We start from the raw sequence: 9615 nt of genomic DNA on the forward strand, positions 1-9615 counted from the left end.
AAAGTGAACAAGGCTGAGAGAATTCACCGAACCTGTATCACACAGTTCACCATCCCAGGGGAGAGTCAGCCCTAGGCGCTCTGATGCCAAAGCCCATTCCCTTCACAGCAGCCAGAAGGACTGCTATGTAGACAGGGACTGACATGGTAGGATTTTATTCAGCCTGCTTACATCCTTCCTTTCCTTGACTCTAAATGGCATGCAGAGCCTTCCACCCATAAGTACCCCTCTCTAAAGGTTCATCCCGGAGCACCAGACAGTAAATTTTGCTAAAGCAAAGGAGGCTTGAAGATGACCTAGTAGTCAGGTCCAGGCTTTCTGCATCTCAACTGAATTTGTGCACTCCAGCTCCAGGATTCACTGATAATGGGTAGCTGGGGGAAGTGGTGGGGCAGATAGAAAAGCAAGGGTCTGGAATTTAGATCCAGGTCTGTATGGCTCTGGACATTTTATCATCTTTGAAATGAGAAGAGGCTCTGGCCCTCTGTGCCAACCGCCCCCGCCCCCTTTCCTTGGTGAGAAATGGAGGAAGCTTTGCAGATGATTTGTCACCGGGAGCTGAAGCTAACCACCTCCATGAAAGTAATGCTCAAATTGAAAGCTGCAATAATATCTTGGCCAAGGAGAGAAGACTCCAGTTTCATCAGAAAGGTAGAGTATGACTTCTACTGGTTCTGGGAAAAGTAGTGGGACAGTCTCAAGCGTTTCAGAATTGTTGGAACTTTATGAGGAAGATCCTGAAGAAATTCTTCATAATCTGATTTGGACGAGATGAACCCGATATTGCTTCTAAAATTCCTTCCAGATTTTTAAATTCATCATCAGTTGCCAGAGGAATAGATATTAAAATATTCTTGAGTGCTCAAATGCAAGGGATGGAAGTAGAGAACCCAAATTATGCTTTAACAAGCCGTTTTCATCAAATTGAAGCACTTACTACTGTGGGCAGTGTGTTTTCTTCTTTATACTCCCAAGTCTCTGGGACTTCCCTGCAGAGAACTGGAAGTATGTCCTCAGTGACCTCTACCAAGGAGACAGATGCACCTCCACCTTTAACCCGAAGTAACACTGCAAATCATTTAAGGAAAACACTATCAAAACTAAACTTATGTGTTGAGAAAGGAGAAGGTAGTAGTCCTTCCCCTGCAACTGAAAAAGGAAAGATTCTCAGTGTTTCACTAATGGAAGAAAGTGGCAATAAAAATGATCAAAAGTCCCAAAAAGTTTTAAAGCAGAAGGACTCATCTTCTGTGTTGGCTACAGTTAAAGAAGAAGTCTCAGGTAATTCAGAACCTTCTATGGAGAGTGCTGACCCTGGCAAGCTTTCAGATGAAGCAAACTAATGTTAACCAAGAAAGTGACTGGGCAAAGTAAAGAAACTCAAAATCATGAGAGTAAACTGCACAAGGAATCTGGCATTATAGAACCTGACTTAGGTAGTGATTTCAATGTGTCCAGCCAAGGTGAGCTGGAAAACAGTAGTGGTCTGAAACACATCCCTGTGTCCACACCTGAAAAAGCACCTTGTGTACTGTTGACCATCCCCTCCATAAGGAATATAATGACCCAACAGAAGGACTCCTTCGAAATGGAAGAGGTTGAGAGCACAGAGGGAGAAGCCCCTCGTGTCCTGGCCTCTTATCAGCTGGGCCTCACCAAGTCCAAAGCAGATCATATGTTGTGCACTGCAAGTCAGCATTCTGATAGCAGTGGTTTTGCTGAAGATTCCACAGACTGCCTTCCTTTAATCATCTTCAGGTCCAGGAGCCCTTGCAAGCCATGGGAAGTAGTGCTGGTTGTGACAGTGAGAAGACAGTCACATCATTTGGTGAAGACCTTGATACACCAACAGCACAAGACCAGTCTTATTTTAATGAGTCAGAAGATGAGTTGCCAAACACAGCAGCAGTTTCTGACAAAAGAAAGCCAGATAGCCAGGGTTTCCCTCAGTGCAGGCCTGAGGAGAGTGTGGGACCTGAACCACCCTCCCATAGTCCAGGGGATCGTGTGACTGAAGTCAACGAGGTGGAAGAGGGCTCATCTCCAGCACAGTCAGTGGAGCTGCTGAGGAAAGCAAGCGGTGAAACTGATGTCGACAGAAGCAGCGTGTGTGAATTTCCTCAGCACACCACATACCATATCCTGAAATCATTGGCTTCCTTTGAAGCTAAGTGCAGTGACCTAAGCTCTGAAAGTACAACGAGGCTGCCCTCTTCTGTGGACAGAGTTAATACAGCTTTGCAGAGAGCACAAATGAAGGTTTGCAGCCTGTCTAATCAAAGAGTAGGGCGGAGACTGATAAAATCCAAGCATCTGTTAAAACAAAGGCACTTACTTGCAAAAGTCCCAGTAAGGGTTGTGTCCTCCGAACGTCCGGTTATCTCCCGGAAAAGAGACCAGGTGCAGCCCACTTTCCTTCACCTATAAATACACACCCGAAGAGGAACAGGAATTGGAAAAAGGAGCAGCTGCACCTGACAGTCAGTCTTTAGTCAAATCCACCATTTCCATCTCTCTGGCACCCTCGAAGAAGGACAAAGAGGCTTCCCCGAGTGAGGTGGCCCAGCTGGAGGAACGCCGTCATAGCAGGACTCCTGTCTGTTCCCACCTTGCTGCACCGCCGATATCTCAGTCCACCTGCTCCTTCACACTCTTCAAGAGTGGCAGGACAGGCCCCCGTGTGAGCACATGAGAACACCGTGTCCCCAACATCCCGGTGGCCACCTGCTCTGCCTTTGCTTCCCCTCTCGGGTGTTCCTACTCACACAGCCATGCTGCCTACCCGTACCCAGCATGCTCTGGGAACCCTCCTTCTGCCATAGAAATGCAGTTGTGAAGAGTGTTGCATCATATTAGAAACTCGCTACAGAATCTTTCACAGTCCCCTGTGATGAGACGACCTGACCTCGATACTGCTCCATACAGTACTCAGAAATCATCTGTTCTACCTCTTCATGAAAATACTTTTCAGGAGCTTCAAGGAATGAGGTGGAGCCTGAATTTGTTTAGAACACAAATGATGGATTTAGAATTGGCAATGCTGCGCCAGCAAACCTTGGTTTATCAACATATGACTGAGGAGGAAAGGTATAAAGTTGATCAGCTGCAGAGTCTGAGAAACTTGGTCTGAATGGAGCTGCAGGACCTGGAGCTGCAGCTGGAAGAGCAATTGCTGAGCCTGGGCGAGCAGCTGCAGGCGGTGCGGGTGCCCTCGAGCTTCAGTTCCCCCTTGCTGGGAATGTTCAGCAGTAGAAGTGCTGATAACCTGCCCTTCTCCATTGAATGCAATGGAACCGGTGACTGAAATGATACCCAAACAGTCCTACCTGAAGTCTGAATTGGGTCTGGGACTTGGAGAAATGGGATTTGAAATTCCCCCGGAGAAAGCTCAGAGTTTGTTTTCTCCCCAGTCAAGTCAGAATCGTCTTCTGCGTGTTCTAGTCCCTCCCACCACATCAGCAGAAGAACCGCAGTGCCTCCTGGTGACGCCAGAGGCAGACGCAAGGCCCAGTCAATGGCCAGACAGAAAGTGTTCCCGGCTTCAGGGGCCCTGAGGCCCACTGCTCCTTCCAGAACAGGCTCCCTGCAGACAACACCGGAACTGGAGAGTTTGGAGGAAGCTGGTACAGCTGAAGAAGGTGCACGGGTTGCAGGACCTAACTCTGACGTGGAAGAAGAGTGTGGAAAGCTCTCAGCCAGGCCAGCTGCTGAGGAAAGGCAGAGAAATGTGGAGCAGGATGAGTGGCAGCAGGTCCTACGGGAGATTAAAGAGTCTATTGTTGGTGAAATCAGAGGTGAAATTGTAAGTGGACTTTTGGCAGCAGTATCTTCAAACAAAGCATCAAGTTCTAAGCCAGATAGTCATTAAATGGAATCTTCAGATTGGCCTGGACCCTGCTAGCTGATTAACTTTGGAGTTATTTGTGATGTACCCTGGTGGGCTTTTCTTCACAAGCTGCTTTTGGCAGAGGTGGGCTGCTATATACAGTGTACAGTGTGTGATCCCTCTGCAGCTGTCTTTTAAAAATATGTAGACACTTAGGCACTGTGCTATTTCTTCAACCTAGCTTCTTACGACACTGACCTCTATGAGGTATTTACTGTGCAATAACCGATTCATTTTTTGAGAGCTTGAAGCAACTAATGATTTTCCCTCCACTGCTGTTAATTAGTGTCACTTACAAGAAGGCAAACTGTTGTGTTGTAAAAATTGTTCTTAATTCTCAAGGAGGCTACTAATAGCAGTAGTAGAGAATTACATGAGGTTACCTACAACTACTTAATGTTCTTACACTGTAAGCCTTGTTGCTTTACCCAAAGCAAATATAACTTTATTACAGCTTACGTAGTATTTTTCTTTTGGAAATATGCCTTATGTTAAACACTATGCACTTTTTGCATTGTCCAGTCTTCTTATTTTAAGGAGCTGTTTCTTCTGTCTTGTAGACTAAATAGTAGAACATTGTCAAAATAATGGGGTCTATGACTTGAATGGATAGAAATGAATAAGCTAGTTTTGTGTTTTTCAAAGCGGAAGTAATTTAGATGTGTTCTCCTTATACATAAATATTTTAATTCAGTTTTAACCAGTGAAAACTCTTTGTTTTTATGAAAGAAAAAGAAAATGGTTTCCTCTTTGGTTTTATATGTGTTCAATGAATGTGTAAAGTAACAACAACAACAACAATAACAACAAAAACAGAAAAAGAAATGAGAAGAATGATTCCATTTCATTAGCTGGGAAATGATCTGAGGCAAGGAAATGTCCCAGAAATGGTTCTTTGTGTCCTGCTTCACCTGGTTGTTATGATCAGGCATCTATACATGTTTCTCCAGCCACCTCTTCACACCTGTGGATTAAGCCCTAGCCCTGCAGGCCAGGGATGGTACATTAATGCCACCTAAGATCTGAGTAGTTACTCTGGGTGCTTCCAAACAGCAGGCACTTTTCCCATGGTGCACCATCCTCTCAAACTTTATTCCCTTCCACATTTAGAGGACTCTTTCTCCCAAGTCTGGCCACTTGACCACTCTTTCTCTGGGTTCTCTCCTCTCTGCTTCAGGCCTGGAAGTGTCTCTGCTTGGCACCCAAAAACACGTTTGCTTTCCCATTTTTGAGATTAGAATTAGTCAAAATTGATGTTAATCATCGCTTTGTTCCCCTTGTGTTTATTCATATTTCAATTAACAAAGGAACCTGGTTTTTGTTTCATGATTGTGACCGCAGGAATCAGAGAAGAAATGATGTCTCCTGGTGCAAACTGGAGTAGGCATGGTTCAACCAAGAAGTATTTCCATTTTATTTTGGTTTAATAGAACAAACATTTCCAAGCATGACATATGCTTTTGCATATGCATAACTCTAATCACTTGATGTTTTTCAACACACACAGTACTCTAATGGAGGGTGAATGGGCAAGATCTTTCAGTATTTCCATTTTGAGATGAGGAAGCAGACAGGAGAGGTGAAATTACTTGTCCGAGCTCACAGAGGATCTGGACTCCTAAGTCTGTGATCTTAATCTCTATAATATGCAGGGTTGGAAAAGATGGCTCTGTGAAAAGACTCACAGTGCTTTAAACTCTACTAATTTATTGCCAGATGTAAAATGTGATTTAAGTACCTTATTAAAAATAAAATCGCATGAAATTTAGACCTGCTGGGTTATTCTGTTTCTAAGGAAGTGTGCTTCTTTATGTGTTTGAGCTGGCTCTGAGTGCTTCTACCAGGGGAGCAGTTGGGACCTGCAGACCACCCTGAGGTTCCTTCAGCTCTGTGTGTCTGGGGGAGGAAGCGCAGGCCACTCCTGCTGAAGGTCTTGTGTTGAATTACTCTTGATACCTTCTTTCCTCAGGCTTGAAATGGAAATAGAGGACCCCTTTCTCCCCGTCCCTCTTTTCCTTGTCCCCAGCCAAACACACTTTCAGAAGTAGCATGCATTCCCACCCCTCCCCTATGCCCTCAGTATCCTTCCTTTCCCTTCCTGGACAGACCTGGTAAAGCAGATTCATGGATTTTGTCAGTGGATTTATTTATTCTTTTAAATTAATTTTATTGGTACATTTTAGATATACATAATGATAACATTCATCATGTGGAATTTGTTCCTGTATATCATCTGGATTCTCCTTTTGCTCCCCTTTACCTCCCTTTTTTTCAACCCCTCTTCCCTTTCTCATTTACGAAAGCTCTGTTTCCATTTTTTCCTTCTATTTTCTTTTTTTCCCTTTCCCTTCCCCGCTTCCCCTTTGTCTGTGGGTTTAATTAGTTGGTCATTTTAAAAGCTCAAAGCACTTAAACACTTAAGTACAACAAAATATGATGAAATGCTTATGTATTTGAATGTTAAAAGTGATGTGTTTATTGTAAGTGGTTAGAAAAAATTAAAGAGTCCAAGAAGAGATTAGGATTGATCATAGTCCAACCAACAAGAAATTTCATTGCTAACATGTGGGGGTGCCCCTCAGCCACCTCAGGTTTTCTCTATCTTCTCTCCTCTCCCTCCCCATCTCTTTCAGGACATGTGTATTACACAATTTTGTATGTTATACATATTATCCTCATGTGTAAACTGGTTTCAATCTGATTTTTTATCCAACGTTTGATGAAGAGTCATTTCCTAATGTCATTAAAGAGTCTCTTAATACATCCCCCTAGATGGGTACCCGAATAGATGAATCACAAGTTTTAAGCTATTGCTTTACTTGTTAGATAGCTTACTTCCTGTATTTATGTCAAAATAATGAACATTTTTCTACATATGTTTTTGTCTGAATTTTTACCTTCTTTCTTGGTCTGCATAAATATTTTTGTTGCAAAGTAGAGAGAGGTGTAGGTATAATTTTCTTAGGATACAGAAATTTGGGGGAAAACAAGGGCATGTGAGTTCTCTGAAGGGCTTCCATGAATCATGAAATTTTCCCCCAGATAATTTGGTGCCATTTCTCACCCCCTGAGGACAGAGTAACATGATCTCTTCTTAGGTTCCTTCGCCAAAACTTAAACTATTTCAACCCTTAAAAACCTAGTGTATTTGATAACTGAAAATTTAATTTAGTGATTTTCATTTGCTAAAAATTCCTGGTGAGATTGTATATTTATTCATACCATTAGTCACTTTTGATTTATATTTCTTATTTGTAATTTAAAGTTTTATTTGATTTTTTAAAATTAATTTTATTGGTACATTTTAGGCATACAATATAATGACATTCATCATTGGAAATTTGCACCTTTACATAATCTCTCTTGGTTCTTATTATTCCCCCTTCCCCTGCCTTCCCTTGAACCCCTCCATCCTTCCCTACTTACAAAAACTTTGTTTCCAATTTTTCCTTTTCTCATATTAACTCCATTCCCTTCTTTCCTTACCACTCCCACTCCCACTTCCCCTTCCCCTTTGCCCCCTTTCTTCCTGTTTCACATTATCTATTATACCTTTTAGTCCTTATTTATACTTTCAGTTTCTCACAACAGAGAAACTATTTGGTATTTACACATGTATGTCCTATTTATTTCACATAAGAGTATTGCCTCAATGTGCATCCATTTAGCTATAAATGTCTCTAATTTCTCAATTTTTATGGCTGAGTAGTGCTCCATTTTATTTTTAAAAGCCCCACATTTTCTTTATCCAGTCTCCAGTTGATGGGCAATTGGTCTGCTTCCAAGTTTTAGCTAATAGAAATTGTGCTGCTATGAACATGGGTGCACATATATCACTGTGGTATGATTCTTTTAATTCTTGGGGGAAGATCCCCAGCAGGGGAATAGCTGGGCCAAATGGGACTTCTAGTCCTAGTTATTTGAGGTATCTCCATACTGATTTCCACAGTGGCTGCACCAGTCTACACTCCCACCAGCAGTGGAGCAGGGTTCCTCTTTTCCCACAGCCCCACCAGCATTTGTTATTGGTTGATTTCATGATAGCAGCCATTCTTTCTGGGATGAGGTAGAATCTCAGCATTGTTTTCATGTGCATCTCTCGAATGACCAGTGACATTGAACATTTTTTCATGTATTTATTTGCTATTTCTACTTCTTTGTCTGAGAAATGTCTGTTCATTTCAGATGCCCATTTTTGGATTGGGTCTTTAAATTTGGGAGGTCTGATCTTTTTAAATTCTTTATAGATTCAAGATAATAGACCTTTGTCTGAGGAAGAGCAGGTGAAGATTTTTTCCCACATTGTGGGTTGTCTCTTCACACTGTTCGTGGTTTCTCTTGCTGTGCAGAAGCTTTTTTAATGAGAAGAGATCCCACTTGTTGATTGTTTGTGCTAGTTCATGGGCAACTGAGGTTTTGTTCATAAAATCTTTTCCTACACCAATGTCTTCAAGAGTTCTACCTAGCCTCTGTTCCAGCCGGTTCAGCATTTCTATTTTAATATTTAGATCTTTAATCCATTTTGATTTTAGTTTAGTGCATGGTGAGAGATATAGGTTTAGTTTTAATCTTTGGCAAATTAAAACCCAATTTTTCCAGCACCATTTATTAAAGAAGCTATCTTTCCTCCAGTGAGGGTGTTTGGCTCCTCTATCAAAGATAAGATGGCTGAGTGTGTCTGGTGTTGTTTCTCCATCTTCTAATCTGTTCCACTGGTCCTCAGGTCTGTTTCTTTGACAGTACCATGCTGGTTTTTTTTATCACAGTACCTTTGTAGTTTGGTTTCTAGTTGGGGGTGGTGATACCCCCTCCCTTGTCTTTATCGCCTAGTATTGCTTTTGCTATTCTAGGTCTCTTCTTGTTCCAAATGAATTTTTGGATTGTTTTCTCAAGGTATGTGAAGTATTCTGCTGGGATTTCAATTGGGATTGTATGAATCTATATAGCAGTTTTGGAAGTATGGCCATTTTCACTATGTTGATTCTTCCTACCCAGAAGCAAGGGATGTTTTTCCATTTTCAGATGCTGTCTTCAATCTCTGTTTTCAGAGTGCTATAGTTTTCAGAGAAGAGGTCTTTGATTTCTTTTGTTAGGGTGATACCTAGGTATTTCAGTTTTTTGGATGCTATTGTGAAAGGAATTTTTTGCCCTATTTCTCTCTCCGTGAGTCTGTTGTTCGTGTAGAGGAAAGCTATTGATTTTGGGGGTTGACCTTGTATCCAGCTACTTTACAGAATTGGGTTATTAAGCCTACAAGACTTTTGGTGGAGTTCTTGGGGTCTTCTATATAGAGTATCATGTCATCTGGAAATAATGACACTTTGGCTTCTTCTTTTCCTATCTTTCTTCCTTTTATTTATTTCTCTTGTCTAATTGCTGTGGCTAATGTTTCCAAAACTATATTGAACAAGAGTGGTGATAGTGGATATCCTTGTCTTGTTCCTGATTTTAGTGTGAAGAATTTCAGTTTGTGACCATTTAGTGTGATATTGGCTGTTGGTTTTTCATAGATGGCTTTTATCAGTTTGCGGTAGAGACCATCTATTCCAATTTTTTGTTGGGTTTTTATCATACATGTGTGTTGGATTTTGTGAAATGGTTTTTCTGCATCTATTGAGATGATCATATGGTTTTTGTCCTTGGCTCTATTGATATAGTGTATCACATTGATTAATTTGTGTATGTTGAACCATCCCTGCATCCCTGGGATGAATCCCACTTGATCAGGG

The 9615-nt window shown here is 41.8% G+C and overlaps 1 pseudogene; it reads left to right on the forward strand.

Moving 5' to 3' along the window:
* Positions 1-643: 643 nt before the first annotated feature.
* Positions 644-4310, forward strand: LOC101716699 (protein ITPRID2 pseudogene; annotated as a pseudogene).
* The last annotated feature ends 5305 nt before the right edge of the window (positions 4311-9615 follow it).

This window comes from Heterocephalus glaber, unplaced genomic scaffold, assembly GCF_053883595.1.
Source record: "Heterocephalus glaber isolate CG9 unplaced genomic scaffold, H.glaber_assembly_v1.0 deba00000071, whole genome shotgun sequence".
Classification (NCBI taxonomy): Eukaryota; Metazoa; Chordata; class Mammalia; order Rodentia; family Bathyergidae; genus Heterocephalus; species Heterocephalus glaber.